Source organism: Cervus elaphus, chromosome 21, assembly GCF_910594005.1.
Source record: "Cervus elaphus chromosome 21, mCerEla1.1, whole genome shotgun sequence".
Lineage (NCBI taxonomy): Eukaryota > Metazoa > Chordata > Mammalia > Artiodactyla > Cervidae > Cervus > Cervus elaphus.
The window spans coordinates 48,930,584-48,947,876 of NC_057835.1; the positions used below are offsets into that span (position 1 = coordinate 48,930,584).

A 17,293-nucleotide genomic window follows, 5' to 3' on the forward strand; every position below is an offset into this window, starting at 1 on the left:
TGCAATTAAGTCATTTCATTCCTTTCTCTCTTGCTTTCCTTCACCCTGGAGATGTTCAGTGTTAGGACATTCTAGCTGCTCGTAGCACTTAGGGAGTTGGGGAATTTGGCTTTTAATTACTGTGAAAATATGATTATTTGGGGACTCAGCACCATCTCTGCCGAGCCTGTAGGATGTTGAGGCAAACAGGAAGAAGGGCTCAGGTGCTGTGCTGTGCTGCTCTTGGTCACTCAGTTGTGTCCGACTCTGTGTCACTCCATAGACTATAGCTCACCAGGCTCCTCTGTCCATGGGGATTCTCCAGGCAAGAATACTGGAGTGGGTTGCCATGCCCTCCTCCAGGGGATCTTTCCAACCCAGTGATCGAACCCAGGTCTCCCACATTGCAGGTGGATTCTTTACCATCTGAGCCACTAGGGAAGTCCAAAAAGACTGGAGTGGGTAGCCTATCCCTTCTCCAGGGGATCTTCCCAACCCAGGAATCGAATCATGGTCTCCTGCGTTGCAAGCAGATTCTTTACCAGCTGGGCTACCAGGGAAGCCCAGAAGGGCTCATAAATAAGTCTCAAGTAGGGAAGTTGGCAGGTCCTGGGAGGTGTGGGCAGAGAGGTGAAGTGAACTGGCATGATCCTGAGGATCTTTGCTTTTCTCTATTCAAGATGTCAAGCCTCTCACCTGTCGCAGCTTCCTTACCTGTAATGTGGGTTCAGGTCTGCTGCTTAGCAGGTGTGTGAAATCTGGGAGGCTAATAATATGATCAACACGCTCAACAGTTTCTGTTGTGTATCTGTCCAGACATCCAGACTTGAATACTCATTTTTCCAGGCAGCCCAACCTTTATTTTACATACCAGCCTCTGGATCCGTCTATGTCACATTTGTTGGGATGACTCATTGTGGTGTGTGTATTTTTCTGGCTTAAATGTATTTTCAATTTCTTGATGGTCTTTGAGAGCTGGCTGTCAACACTGCTCACAGTACCCCATCTCCAGCCCCCATCCTGCTTGACCCTTACTTATCCTTTAGCCCCCAGTTTAATCCCTTCCTCCTGACTAGGTCAAGTTCCTCTTTCATGTGCTCCCTTAGGACCATTAGTCTCTCCTTGAAACACTCACCACAGCAGTTGATTTTATTATGGTTAATTATTTAATATCAGTCTCCCAAAAGAGACTGTCAGTTCCATAAGATAAAAAAACATCATCATCATTATTAAATTTGTTGTTTTGCTCACCACTGAATTCCCCACTGCTGACAATAGGATGCCTGGTACTTAGTGGATTCACAGTAAGTATTATCAGTAGATGGGGGATGGATGGCTGAATGAATACACAAATGAATACATGAATGAATGATGTGCCAGTGGCCGACAGGATTTATCTCTTCCTTGTTTGTCCTATTCCTGTGGCCTCAGGTACCCACACATGTAGTATGGGCTCCACAGAATCTTCTAGGATATCTAAAAGGTATGCTGTAGTTCTGGGCACCACAGCCCCTCAATGGAATTGGAAAGAAAAAATTATATGCATTCTTAGAAAGAGGCCTTGATGTTTCTGTGTTCCAGAGTGGTCCTGTCTGGGATAAAGTATACAGTAGATGAACCACAGCTTGTTTCTCACCTATTCTCCCTACTCCCCGGGACCTGAGAATCATACTTTAAATGTGTGAGCTGAACTTGGGAAGATGATCCTCTCTGATTCTGAGCTGGATAAAAGATCCAGTGCCAGGCATGTCTCTGATTAGAAGATCATAAATCAGTCCAGTAGATTCCATAGTAGTTCTCACAGTGTCCCTCAAGGCAGAGTTCACTGGCCATTCCCCGGGACGTCTTCTTGAAACGTTATAGGAGGCACCGCACATACACTGGATGCATACACAGTGTGCATGTTACTGTGTAATAACTTGGCCCTGCAGTCAGATTGCCTGAATTCAGATTCCACCTGCCTACTTATTATTATAAGTTAAGTTTAGACAAATTAGGTGTAATCTTCAATTTTGTCTTCTAGGAAGTAGGAGACATAATGTTACCTACCTTCCCTGGTGACTCAGCTGGTAAAGAATCTGCTTGCAATGCAGGAGACCTGGGTTCAATCCCTGGGTTGGCAAGATCCCCTGGAGAAGGGAATGGCTGCCCGCTCCAGTATTCTGGCCTGGAGAATTCCATGGACTGTATAGTCCACAGGGAAGCAAAGAGTTGGATACCACTGAATGATTTACTTTCACTTCTCTTTTATGTCATTGGGTTGTTGGAAAATCAAATGGCCAAATAGACATAAAGTGCTATGCAGAAGGTCGGACGTGCAATAAACACAAGAAATGTTAGCTGTAATTATTATCACCATTTTAATTCATTGCAGGAGTTTCCATTGCAATCCCAAGCCAGTCGCTATGAATGCCTTTCCATCCTGTCCCTTTCAGACTATCCTGGGACCCACGTGTTTCCCTGCCTTTTCTGCCTGCCTGCCTTTGGCTCAGATTTTTACTAGGAGGACCCAAGCCCAGTGTCCAGAAATGGCACCAATTATATTGCATCTTGCCTTCTAATACCTTAACCCATACGGTAAAGGCCAACTTGAATTGCCTGAAAATCCATGCTGTACAGTGATTTGGGCAGTGTGCACACTCTATACACAGGCATTAAATAAAGTAAATAATGCTGACAGTGTGTGTGTGCACTCAGCCAGATTGCCCCGCTTTCTTAAATCACTTAAGCACACTTAATCTAATGGAACGTGTTATGACTTCAGCAGCTTCTGAATAAGAGTTGGAGGAAAGAAAAATCCGAAATGTGGCACCAACTAAAAATCCCTATCCAGTTATTTAAGGTGGCTGAAGCATGGAAACTGGGCTCTGCTGGAGAAATAGCCACTCCTCTCACAGAATGAAAATACTTTTTTTTTTTTTTTTGGCCTTTTAAAACATTCCTTCTTTTATTTTTAGATTTGGGATGAGAATTGGAGTCCAAATCAATTTTCAGGCAATTTCTTCCTTTTTCTACTTGCTCAGAACAGTCGTTTTTATCTTGTTTCTGCCCCTGGTAGTATTATCTGGGGGGAGGTACTTGACCACTCCTGGCTTCACTTTCTTCTGCTGGGGGTTTGCACTGGGTGATCTTTGTGGTACCTCCCAGCTGTTACCAGTGTTTTGTCTTGTTGTTGTTGTTTGTTTTTGATTTCATGATTTCTCTCTCTTGTTATTACAGAAAGCACAAGTGTTGTGCCTTAAGCCTAAGATGGGAAAGTATTTATTGATCAGGTTGAAAAACCTCTACTTTCCAGGGCTCTGAGTTTGGGCTCAGAGAGTTATAGTGGTTTTCAGGCAGTTTTTGTGCGAAGAGTGTTTGTGAATTTCTTTTCTGTTTTTCTGTAGACCTTATTTGGATGTCTGACCATTTGATCTGGGAGAGAATACTGTGTCTCGACATAACACCAGTGCCCTTACCATTGGCAGATTGTGGAAGCCCCACAGGCGGGTCCCGAGGCTGCCTGAGTCACCATTAATGAACCAAACGGCCTGTGATGCTCCTGTGGTCGCCTTTTGGCACTTGGCAGGAAAATCCTTTTCATGTTAGTTTCAAGGTTGTCAGATATCATTATCCCCAAGTATTAAAAATTTCAAAGAAAGGAGGCAGTGTGTTTGATTTATAGAATAATTATCTAGCTTTAGCTCGAACTTGGCTTTGGCAGTGGTTTTGCAAGCACTCGAAAATTAAATCCATTTTTTATGGCACTACAAGGTATTATCTCACAGCAAATGATAATTAAACACCTGTGAAATCAATTAGCCCTTTAAGCAGGGAAAAAAAGTTTTCCAATTATGTTTTCACACCTCCAAAACTTTTGTAATTCCAAAACCCAGCGCTTGTGGAGAGGGATATGGTTGATGGGTGTTTCCGGGTTAACTTTCCATAAAGATCATCCCTGAATTTTGCTTTGACTTAATCCTGAGGAAGGCAGTTTGTGGTACCGGCTCCCTTCCAGAGAGGATGCAATCGCCTTTGGAGCTGACTCTTAGCAGCCATCTATTTGACACACAGCTGAGCTGTCAGCTCCTCCGTACAAAGGAGGTTACTCACTTTGTGTTTTGATGCCAAGTTTTACTTGACAGTTTATTTGAAAGCCAAGATACCTTAATGGAAACCAAGCAACAAGGCATTCCATGCGACATTATTGCTCTCTCTTTTTAAGGGCCCTGTAGCCAAGAGTTCTGAGCCATCTTCATTCCAAATTCATACCCCGAAAACAGACTGATGGGTTAATAGCTGAAACCTAACACAGTGGAAAACTGGGAATCGTGGCAGGCCTTTCAGCCCCACAGGATCATATGTGTTTTATTCATTGGCTTTGGTAACAAATTAGCTATTCCAGATGCTGCTTTTGGAAAATGATCTGCACTTCTGAAGAACTAAATACATTTGGGAGAGAGGACATAACAATTTGGGACCCAAAAAAGAAGAAAAAGAAACAGGCCTTTGACATTCTCTGCATTATGCCTCATATGTACAAAGGCCATTCCAAAAATATGCTTGCTTCATCTTTACTGATATTACTTAAATTTGCATAATACTCTCATCTAACTGTTTCATTACATCCTCAGTAGACCTCATTATTAGGTAGGCAGGACTAGCATTATTGTCCCATTTAATAAATAAGCATGGATTCAGAACCAGAGTAAGTCGCATAAGATCAAACAGTAACAAAGTCAAGACCAGAACTTATATTTTCTAGGGGTTATTTCATGCAGTTTCCATCCCATCACTATATATAAACATCTCTTAAAAAGTCTTCTTTTTTTTTTCAGTTTTCTTTATAAAGGCACTTTAATGGGACCTTGCTTTCATAGCAGATGGCATTTGGAGAAGTTGATGAATCTTAATGTTGACCAGAGATATCAGGCTGGTATGGCATACAGCAAAGATGAGAGAAAACTTCTCTTTTATCCTTTTAGAAACTTGTCCTATAGAATTACCCTTGCGAATGTTCCCTGAGATTTGGACACTTTGTGACCTCACAGACATTATTGGCTGGGGAATAAGGAGATCTGGCATTCATCTGACAAATCTTTCTTAAAAAATGACTATGGTCCAAGTGCTGATCTAGCAGCTGGGGTCACAGTGATGAATAGGAGCAGCTGGCCAGAAAGACAAACGTGGGTGAATTCAGACAGCAGTAAGTCCTAGGACTGAGATGAAATAGGGAATTGGGGCAGTGAGTGCTGGGAACACAGGCTGGTCTGCGAGGGCCCTTCTGAGGAGGAGCCACTATTTGTTTGAAGGCTGATATGTGTCTTGAGGTAGATCTGGGAGAAGAATGTTCCAGGCAGAGGACAGTGTAGCTGTAGATGGTGAGTGAGGGGACAGGACTCAGAGCTGTGGGCAGAAGCCAGTTTCAGGGAGCCCTGTCAGCCAGGGCAAGGGGCGCGACTATTATTCTCAGGGCTATGAGGAGTTGGTGGAGGGTTTTCAGCCTGGGAGTGACATCATAAAGTTGTCTTTGGTTGCTCTATGGAAAATGGATTTTGGGGGGATGAGATTGAACTATTCTGATCTGAAACTAGTAAGAACCAGAGTATGCTTCTTGTTGCTCTGCTTATGTGGGAACTCAAAGGAGTAGAATTAAAGAGATAAAGGCAGGAGGGGGAGTGAGGAGACTCTAGTTCCCATGAAATTACAAAAACCAATATGGGGGCAGCTCCTGGGGCTTCTGTATCTTTGTTTCTGCAGTGCCCAGCATGCCACCTGGCATAGGAACTGCTTAGCCTTCATTTGTCCAACAAGTAAATACTAGGGCATGAAGGCATCTACAGGGCCATCTGGTCTACCTCTTCCCCATCAGCTGCTTAAACATTCTCCCTGCCCTACACCCTCTCCCCAAAATGAGGCCACCTAGGAGTTAACTAGCTGCTTAGCTGTTTCTCAAGGAGAACAGTGCTGAGCAGAGATGGCTAGAGAAGAGGCAGAGATGAGTCAGAGCTTCACAGGCTCTTCACTCTGGGGCACTGTTGTGCTTCTGACAAAGGAAATGGCAGAATCTAGACTTAAGGGCTTTCTCAATCTCCAGTGGCCAAACCCCTCATGGGAGAGTGATCTCATCAATAGCAAAATATATGGCATCAGATTGTTCATCATCACACAGATTTTTGTGTCTTGTGGAGGCACATATACACCTGTACATTACATACCCAAATGGGAGAGATTAAACTTTCCATAGACAACTAGCTTCATGCAGCTATCATATGACATCCATGTCCTATAGTTATTGTTATTATTTTTGACGATGCACCGTCTCTGCCTGTGCAGAGTTCTGAGGTCTCCTTTGCTCATTAGGCCCAGAAGTGAGCTGGCTCTGACTGTCAGAGTCAGAAGGTGGAGCCTAGGAATGGCAACGGTGGCAAAGGAGACGGGAAATGAGGGTAGCTGAAACCAGCATCATTTCATTAGCTGTTTGTAATTGGATTCTCAAGGTATTTTATAATCCCTTAAGTGCAGGGACCAGATGAAAGGCTTCGGCCCTGACCAGGAATTCAGGGTATGTGAGATTGGCCACTGAACAGCTCCTATGTCGTGCCTACTCTGGTGACAAGAACAGCCTAGCAGGAATTCCAGCCATTGTCCTAATCCAGGCGCTGGCTGACCAAGGTTGGCTGTGCAGGAAAGAATGTCTTGGCTCAAGAAGGGAAGTGGTCAGAACAGTGGGGGTGAGCCCAGTTTTTTGGGAGGGATGAGGAGCCGTCATCTTTGCACCGATGCAGTGTTTATCATAATAGGAGGAAGTTCTCCAGTTTTTTTCTTTAGTTCAGATTTGGAGAAAAGCCAGAAGATGGTTCAGTTTGAATAGTGCTGTGCATACATGTAGCTTGATTTGCAAATAATGTGATTTATCAGAGGTGCTGAAACACACATCCCCCAACTCCCTTCTCCCATCAGTGTGCAGAGAGAAGACAAAATTTTCAACAAACTGCCAGGCCTTTGGAAACAGAGGCAGAGAAGGGATGGAAAATGTACAAAAGGAAGACACTATATGTAAACCACACTTCCTTCCCATCTCTAAGTCAGTTGGGCTCAGGCTCAACACAGGGAGTGAGGATCATCCTAGAAAGACCTGGCAAAGTCAAGAGTGGGCTATCTTGTGATAGTAGGTGGACAGAGATAGTTATAACGAAGGGCTTTCATCTCTTCCTTGTGTCTCCATTGCTTCCAAGCTCTTCTGCAAACCAGTGGACACAGAACTTTTCATCCATTTCAAACCTATGCTTTTTTCTGTGTTTCTTTGTTAATATTTATTTATTTGGCTGCGCCCAGTCTCAGTTGCAGCATGCAGGATCTTTGATCTTCTTTGTGGCATGTGGAATCTTTAGTTGAGGCATGTGGGGCCCCTGTTATTGTTCAGTCACTAAGTCATGTCCAGCTCTTTGAGACCCTGTGGACTGCAGCACGCCAGTCCTCCCTGTCTCTTACTATCTCCTGAAGTTTGCCCAAGTTCATGTCCATTGAATTGGTGATGCCATCCAACCATCTCATCCTCTAGTTCCCTGACCAGGGATCAAACCTGGGCCCCCTGCATTGGGAGCACTTGGAGTCTTAGCCACCGGACCTCCAGAAGAAGTCCCCCATACCTATGATTGGAGTGGTTCCTATAGGCCAGGCCCTGGGAGTTGGTTCAAGAGGAAATTAGACCATGATCCTTTGGTCCTGCCTCCTGAAGCCCAGTGGAAGAAAAAAAAGAAAACAGGGAACTTAATCCGGAGGGAGCAGTAGACAGGTCAGCCTGGGTGCTCTGTGAGCAGCACAAGAGTCTCTGGGCAGGACTTGGGGATCAGGTTTTCTTCAGGGCGGAGGGGAAGAAGGATGTGTGGAAGAAGGAGTGCTCCGTCCACAGGCTGCTCTCCAAGAAGAGGAGTCGCCATGGAGGCTTGACAGCCCATGCTGCTGGCCCCGGTACTGGCTTCTCAGCTTCAGTCCACACTTCTGGCCCTGCTCACTTGGCTTATCTTCATGGCACAGAGCCTGGTGAAAGGTTAATGGTAAGATAATGACCTCAGGCTTCTCAGTTGTCCTCGAGTTGGTCCCAGACATTTAGCTTCTGCAGCCAAATCCTGGGTATGCCTCTTCTGGACCTATTTATCCGTCTGAGGTCACAGTCGCTGCTGGCTCCTTAATTATCACTCCCTTCTTTTTCCACCCTGTACCCAGAGAACCCTTTATTTAGCATTTTCAGAAATGCTTTATTTCCAATAAAAGAAAGAATTTAGACTAACGCGGCCTGGAATTGCATTTATCTCAGAGCAGTTTGGAATTTGGTATTGCTGAGCACAAAAGCAGGCGCTCCAAAAGTTCACCTCTTTCAGATAATAGGTTAACCTCCTGAGGTTGTTAACGTCCCCAGCACAGAGTAGGCTTCCTTGGTGGCTCAGATGGTAAAGAATCTGCTTGCAATGCCTAAGAACCCAGGATCAATCTCTGGGCCAGAAAATCCCCTGGAGAACGGAATGGCTACCCACTCCAGTATTCTTGCCTGGAGAATTCCATGGACAGAGGAGTCTGGCGGGCTACAGTCCATTGGGTCCCAAAGAGTCAGACATGGGCACGGTATATTAAAAATCTTTCACTTTTCCCTTTGCTGACACCATATTACTGCTTCCTTCTAGGCAGCTCTGAGACCACAGGGTCCGCCTTGTACAAGCCCCACAAAACCTTGGCTCCTCAACTTCATCGTCTATAAAATGGGGCCACTTCACATGGGGTTTAGAGAGAAAGGGCAGGAATGAATGCGGATTGTTGCCCCACCCACAGGAAGCATTTAATCAGTGGCGGGATGATTGTTATAATTGTTACCATTAATGACTGTCATTTGCTTTTACATTTTAGCCATTGAGCTGCTATGTAATGAGTGGGAACCAAAGTGGTCTCCTGCACGGTGTACCTAGTACATGGTAAATTCATCAGTGTGTGCAGGTGAAGACTACCATCTGGTCCAAGTTTACAATTCTGAGTTTTCAGTGGGTATGAAGGGTAGAGATGGAGTGAGTTTAGACTTGATATGGGATTATGATCCAGTGTGTTCAGACACAATATTTTTATTCCAAGGGTCCATCCGGCCCTTTCTTCTTCCCTGTGAAAAGCAGATATAACTGTATCCATTTCCTGGGTGGCTCTGAGGCTTAAATGAGATAAAGTATGTGAGAGTTGGTGCCTCCTACCCCAGCCAGAGCCCACACACTATTCTTCCCTCCTTTCTCAATATTGAAATGAATTTAAATGAACATAAAAAGAAGATGGTCTTCTGTGGAAAGCCAGGAAGTGTGAAAGGGATTGGCAGCGTCATTCAGAGGAGCATCATTAAGAAATCAATTCATAATCCTTGGCCTGACCAGGTGCCCCAGAGGTTCAAGCCCAGCAGGGTGACCTGTTCTAGAATCTCACCGTTTCTGAATAGAGAGAACCTTCCTGTTGGGAGCCACTGAGCGTCCCTGAGTCTGCAGCCACTCTGGTTACCAGCACCTCACGCTAGGATAATCCATGTGCATTTCCCTGACTCGGGAATGTGGAGTAGCTCATTCACGGGTACAGAAACTGTGCATACAGGTGGTGTGAAGAGATGGAGGCTCCATGAGTCCCTTGAATTCACAAGGACCACAGGGGGCCTATAATTTTCCCTGTGTTACTTATAAGACAACATGAGAGATAAAACTGTGGCCAGTGGACCCATTTTCCAGCTAAAAGGTTGGTTCCCACTCATGGGTTTCTCAGTTCAAATCTGTGCCTTGGACCAATTTCATATTATTACATGCTATGGATTTGGGGATTTTCTCAAAAATAATAGAAATTTGTAAGTGTTAAATCTGTAGTAGTCCACAAAAGGGCCATAGTTATTAAATGACAGCACCATCTCAGAGTGAGCTCCGGATGTGACGGGGCAGAATTTCGAGTAGGGGAGAAAGCGTCCTTTGAAATGAGGCTGTCTGTTGCCAGTGCTTGAAACTAGGTGAACCATTGAGGACGTCACTGTGTCAGAAGCTGCATTTGTGTGAACTGCCCCAGGAGGCAGCGTCATATAGTGGAGAGCAAAGGCCCTTTAGAATCAAAAAGCCTGGAGCTGGAGCCTCATGGCTCCTTCGATATGACCTGCATTGGCAAGGTCATGGGGCTCTCTGAACTCCGTGCTGGCCTGTCGAGTTGGCTTATGTCAAGTCCTACCTAAGAGTTCCTTCCATCATAGGTCGTTGAGCCATTCAGTGGCTCATGCCCACCCACACAGGGTCATGTCTGAGATCGGCAGTTATCGCATGTGGTCTTTCCAGGGAGACCCTGCCCGTACCAGCAACCTCACTGTCCCCTCCCCACACCCGACCCCAGACTACGGGCAGTTTATCTCACTTTGGTGTCTCTGTTCTTCCTCTGCTAGCTCCACCACCAGAAATGCCCATGGCCTCCTCTCAGCTCTTTGCCAGACCAATTCTTTTTTTTTTTTTAATTTACTTTTATTTATTTATTTTTGGCTGTGCTGGGTCTTCATTGCTTTGCTCTGGCTTTTCCCTAGTTCCAGCAAGCGAGGGCTACTCTTTAGCGGTGTGGGGGCTTCTCATTGCAGTGGCTTCTCTTGTTGTGAAACACAGGCTCTAGGGCGTGTGAGCTTCGATAGTTGTGGTGCATGGGCTCAGTAGCTGGGCTCCCGGGCTCTAGAGCACAGGCTCAGTAGTTTTGGCACCCGGGCTGAGATGCTCTGTGAAATGTGGGATCTTCCCAGATCAGGGATTGAACCCATGTCTCCTGCATTGGCAGGCAGATTTTTTACCACTGAACCACAAGGAAAGCCCCAGACTGGGTCTTGCTCTTCCTTTAAGACTTAGCTCAGAGTCTCCCTTCCTCCAGGAGACATGCCTTCTTCTCACTCTTCCCACCAGAGCCAAGTGATGACTTGTCATTGGTCTTCTCTGCATCCTTGCCTCCATCCTCCCATATCCCCCAGTAAATGACAATCATTTGGTAACACATCTACCTCCTCCCTGGAGAAGTACTGTTTCTTGAACAGTACTTGACACAAGGTAGGCATTCAGCTCATGTTTGCTGAATGAATGAGAGAAAGTAAAGAGGAGATGCTGGGGAAGCTTATTTCCCTTATCCCATAGCACTTTATCTACAACAGTCATAGGTTGTTTTTGTGTTCTTTCTTTTTTTTTTTCTTTAGAAATGTGACTCCAACCTAGGGGTAAACAAAGAAGTTTAAGTACTTATGAGGATGGGGGCTGAGAGAAAACAAATCAGTTGTAAAAGTTTATTTACTTTTATTTCTTTAATATTATTTTTAATTCTTAAGCCCAGTGTGAACTCTTAACTGTGGCATGTGGAATCTAGTTCCCTGACCAGGGATCAAACCCAGGACCCCTCCACTGGGAGCACAGAGCCTCAGATACTGAAACTACCAGGAAAGTCCCTCACCTATTTTGTAAGTAAATACTTGAGACAAACTGTAGCACCGTTGGGGGAGACTAAAGCTGTGTGACTACAGAGATGCGGGCTTGCCTCACTTCTTCCCTGTCCTCTTTGATTAGCAGAAAATAGGCTTGCATGGCAGATTCCTACCAAGGAATTGTGGGAAGCCCAGGAGAACCCATGGTCATACTGTGCCAGCTGCATTCTTGGCTATGGAGCTTTTGATAATAAGGCAAAATCCTTCCAATTAGAAGCTGCTGTTGTGAGTCATAGCTTCTGTTTTTGTTTTATTTCCAAGGGTCTGCTCCACACTTCTCCCTGGCACTATCTTTGGAAATCCAATCTTTTTCATTTGTTTGTTACTTTTTCGAAATGTTTTTATTCCTCTTGAATTGCTGTAGTTTTGACAAAAATTTACAATTGTGTAGTGCGTTGCAGTTTCTACTGTATGCACTTGATCTCATTTAATCCTCATATCTCTGAGGCTCAGAGGAGCTAAACAGTTTGCGCAGGGACGCATGGAAAGTGGTAGGTCTAGAACCCAAGTTCTTCAGCCCAGGCCTTCTGACTTCATGTTGGCTATACTTTGCATTCTATTCGGTTGCCTCCCTTCCATCATCATAATCACAACTACCATTTATGGATTGTTTATAAAGTGCAATAGGCTTTCGTTAAAATGTATCATTTAATCCTCCCAGTAAAAATATTATCCCCATTTTGCCAACCAGGAAACTAAGATCTAGACAAATTAAATAACTTTTCCCAAGATCACTCAGCTTGTGAATAGCCAGGATAAAAGTGGAACCCAGGTTTGACTGGGTCTAAAGCTGCTTAACCACTAAGCTCTTAATTACTAAGCTCTTCACTACCATGTCAGTAGTTCTCAAAATTTAGGGTGCATCTTAATTACCTGGAGGGCTTATTGAAACATGGAATTCTGGGCCCTTCCCACAGAGTTTCTGATTAAGCAGGCCTGGGTGGGGCTGAGAATTTACATTTCTACCAATTTCCCAGATGATGCTTATAGTTGGAAGAGTGTACTGTGAGGACCCCAGCACTAATGCCACATTGCCCTCCACCCATTTCCTGGTTGCACTGAATTGCTGCCAGCCAAAAAAGAAAAAAAAGAATGTGTTTCATATGGAAGGGAAGGACTTCAATTATGCTTTATTATATGACCCATTTTAAATGGGGTGTATCCCATATATTATTCAATACACCTTTAAGGAGAAAATTATTACAGCTGTAGAATGGTTTTGGTTTCTAGGTTAAATACGGGGTCATGTCATTTTTACTGCATTTTTCATTGCGGTAGTTTTTAGAGACTGTTCTAGCATCTGTATCATCACCTATACAAGCAGGGACTTAATGGCCATCTGAAAAGGGTAACAAACCATTATTGATTAAATCTGTATCTGAGATTAGTTGCCTCCCTCATCTACTTACCTTCTTGCTTAGGATCTCATATGTTCATTATTTCTTGTTTTTAAGAAGTTTGTGACTTCAATATGATTTATACTTCTAAGCTTGTCATAGGTAAGAATTGGTCACTGAAACGATTATCCCCGTCACTTGACCTGTCGTCTCCCCATCTTTCCCCCCATCCCTATCCACTGATAACCACTAATCTGTTCTCCATCCCTGTAATTCTGTTAGTTAATGAATGCTATATAAATGGGATAATTCAGTGTGTGTCCTTTCAAGATTGGATTTTTCACTGAGAATAATTTCCTGAAGGTTGCTTGTATGTATCTGTAGTTCATTTCCTTTTTTTTTTTTGCTAGTAAATATTCTAAGTTATACATGTACCACAATTGGTTGAATGATTCACCCATGGAAGGATATTTGGATAGTTTATGGTTTGGGGCTATTAAGGATAAAACTGTGAACGTTTGTGGACAAGTTTCTGCGTGAAAATAAATTTTCATTTCTCTGGGATAAATGCCCAAGTGTGCAATTGCTGGGCCATACACTAAGCTCATTTTTAGTTCTAAAAGAAACTGCCAAACTATTTTCCTATGGGGCTGTGCCATATTACCTTCCCACCAGCAATATATGAGGTTTATATTCCAGTTTCTCCTCAGCACCTGTTGTCATCTGTCCTTTTGATTATAGCCATCCTTGTGATGTAAAATGATATCTCATAGTTTTGATTTGCATTTCCCTAATGACTAATGGTTAAGTATCTTTTCATGTGCTTATTGGCACTTGGCATATTTTCTTTGGAACAATATCTATTCAAAGCCTTTGCCTGTTTTTAAATTGGATTATTTGTCCTGATTGTTGGTTTGCAAGAGTTCTTTACCTTTGCTGGATAAAGTCCCTTACCAAATTGATAATTTGAAAATATTTTCTTCTTTTCTATAGGTTGTCTTTTCACTTTCTTGATGAGAGCTGAGGGTAGAGGGATCCTAGTCTTCTCAGCTATACTCACCTACATTAGAGCTTCTATAAGGCAGAGCTAGTGAGGGTTGGTAATGGAGCGGATCTTGGCTCAGATGCCCCAGACACTCACAGTTCTTGCCGAGATTCGGTAGATTTTCCTGAACAAATGGTTTTCCACTTGTCATGATGCTCTGAGAACAATTTCCAGAAATTTTCAATGAATGTTCTTTCTTAAACTTTTTATTTTATATTGAAGCACAGTTAATTAACAATGTGTTAGTTTCAGGGGTACAGCAAAGTGATTCAGTTAGACATATTCATGTATTGAACTGAACTGAACTGATTCTTTTTCAAGTTCTTTTTCCAGTTAGGTTATTGCAGAATATTGAGCCACGTTCCCTGTGCTATACAGTAGGTCCCTGTTGGTTTTCTATTTTAAATAAAACAGTGTGTGCATGTCATCTCAAACTTCCTAACTATGCCCCCCTTCCCCAGCTCTTACCCCCTGTAAGGGGGTACCCATAAGGTCATTCTAAGTGTGTGAGTCTGTTTCTGTTTTGTAAATAAGTTCATGCATATCAACTTTTTCAGTGAATGTTCTTATAATTTGGAACAGGTAAATTGGTGTTTTGCTGGAAGGAGCATCCACAGAATTCCTTACTGTGTCATTCTGGAAGGCTAGCCTTCCACAGTGTACTTAGAACACCTACCCTCAGGGAGATACTACCCCTGAAATCCTTGTCAGCCTCTTTTAGTTACTGATGAGCTTTGGTAGGTCTAGCAGCAGGAGAAGCATCTTCTTCAGGACTAGAACAGTGCTTGGAACATAGTAATTCTTGAAAGAATGACTGAGTAAATGAATGAGTTTAAACTCTTAGAAGGAGGTAGATGTGGGCATATGAGCAGACCAAAGAGCTGAGTGGGGAGAGTACCACGCATACGGTGGTTCTGTTAGGACCATCATCCCCCTTGCAGGCATCATTATTTCTTCACTTGTCATACACAGTCATTCACAGGCTCACTGTCACTAGAGCAAATGGTTCACGGGCTGAGCGTGGTTAGAAATAGGAAAATCATTGTTTTCAGTTGTATGTGCTTATGTTTCTGTATGTCTTTGTATGTCAGTATAAATACACACATTGCACATTGTGTATACAAGCAGATTTCTATAGAAATGTATGTGTGTCTGCATGCATGCACGCTAAGTCACTTCAGTCATGTTTGACTCTTTGTGACCCTATGGACAGTAGCCCACCAGGCTCCTCTGTCCTTGGGACTTTCCAGGCAAGAATACTGGGGTGAGTTGCTGTGCCCAGGGATCGAACCTGTGTCTTTTACGTCTCCTGCGTTGGCAGGCAGATTCTTTACCACTAGCGCCACCTGGGAAGTCCCTTAGACACATATACACACATACATACAGTGGTGGTGTAAACTTTTGGAGCAGTGGGATAGTCTCAAAGGGACATGAAATAATAGAAGAATAAAGAATAGTGGAAGGCCTTCCCTGGCGGTCCAGTGATTTAAGGCTTTGCCTTCCAATGTAGAGGATGCAGGTTCAATCCTTGGTCCTGAAGCTAAGAACCCACATGCCTCACAACTAAAAAAACCTAAAACCATTAAACAGAACAAACACTGTAATAAATTCAATAAAGACTTTTAAAACATGGTCCATATAAAAAAAACAAACAAAATTCTTAAGAAATACTTTATTTTAAAAAAAAAAGAATTATGGAATGTTCCAGACAATCTTTACTCATCTTGCCCAACTGACTCATTTTGCAGATGAGGAAACTGAGGCCCAGAAAGCCCATCATTTCATTCTTAACTTCACAGCTTGCTGAGTAGGTTCCTGATTCCAGCAAGAATGCTTCTCCCTTTTCTCCTGTTACCTATTATGTGAATGAACACTAGCTTCAATTATGAAGCTTTATTCGATACATCAGCAAATCCCTCTCTACAACCACTTAAAAATCCACGCCTTGAATAACTGTCATTTGAGTTTTTTCGGCAACTTTTCTGCTTTTCCTCTCCCTCTGCTCCTTCCCTCAAGTAAATTCTGCAGCTGAAAACTTTGAAACTTGTTACAATCCAGAACATTAATAGGGTTTTACATTTTTAGCTGCCTAATGATGAGGAGGTAGAGCCTTCTGTTCCAGCCCCTTAGGGGTTTCTATTCTGGGTATTTATTAAACTTTGCTGTAGCCTCAAGTATATTTGACCTTTTTATATTAAAAAAGTTTCAGTTTAAACTTTATACATACATTGTGTGTGTGTGTGTGTGTTTCCCTGGTCTCCATTGATTAGATAGATATTCAAACATTATCAACAGTTGAGCCTGAGATCCTTGTCAATTATTTCCTTATGTTTGGTGAGGAAAAAGAGGAATCATTACTATCATAATTTAATATTTTTTTCATTTAGCTAAATTTGAGCCCTCTTAAAAACCTTTCCACTTTGAAGTCTATTTTATGGTTTAATTAAAGCAGCAAGGATATTCTTTTTTCTTTCTCTCTTTTTAAAAATTTTTACTCTCAATGGAAATAATCCATTCATGGTGACCTTTTCTTGTGCAAATTAGTTGTACATGCTTGTTTAAGCAAATGGTCCTTTGCATGATGTCTCTTCTTAATGACAGGTTTATAATTGAAAATTGGCTTACTCCCATATGCCTAGTTTGTGTAAGATTATAAAAATAGATGTGGACTTTAAAAATATAAATGTATATATCAGTATCCCCCAAAGAGGAGGGAAGAATCCAATGCCTTCAGGCTATGATTAAATTAGACTATTAGAGTCAGAAAATGCCGGTGACATATGCTACTGTCAAAGTCACACCTGTCTGCTGAGCCCGGGAAGTTCTTGAAAAAACGAGAGTGATTTCATACTAGTGTGATTTCATCCTAGCCCTGAGAAGCTGGGCCTTCCCAGGACATGAGCCATCTCCAGTTTCCCAACTTTGCTTCAACTCCAAGTGAACTTTCAGCTGTGTATTTAGGACTGGGTTTGTGGAAATCATGTTTCAAGTGCCAGCCCTAAACAAAATGAGGTGCTTGTTGTCTTTCCCTGCACTCCACTGACATAAAGAGACAGGTGACATTCCTGTTCTATTTTGCATTTTTCTCAAGTGCAATAACAATGTGAGCTGGCTCAATGGTATTTGAGTAAAAGACACGATCATCTCATCTCTTGCCCAGTTTCCCACAGCCCTGAGTATTTTTTCTTCTCTTGTTATTTCTTCTCTTTCCCAGTTTCTTGGGCTGGCTCCTTCTCTCTTTCCTCCATGCCAACCATTCTTACACAGGAGTGTTTGTCTGGGGTAACCGAATGTTCTCGGTTAAAAGTAGAAACTCCAGGTTGAAGGAGAAAATAAATGTTTTGTGCTGGGAATGGAGGTTTCCTGAGTAGATTTTAATAGCATGGTTTCATGGGGTAGGTAGGAAATAAGAGCAGTCTTCAGGTTCCTGAATGATATGGCATTATA

At 43.0% G+C, this 17,293-nt stretch overlaps 1 protein-coding gene across 1 annotated transcript in view; it reads left to right on the plus strand.

Moving 5' to 3' along the window:
* Positions 1–17,293, plus strand: part of EXT1 (exostosin glycosyltransferase 1) — a 308,571-nt gene that overhangs the window by 249,624 nt on the left and 41,654 nt on the right. The window lies entirely within an intron of this gene.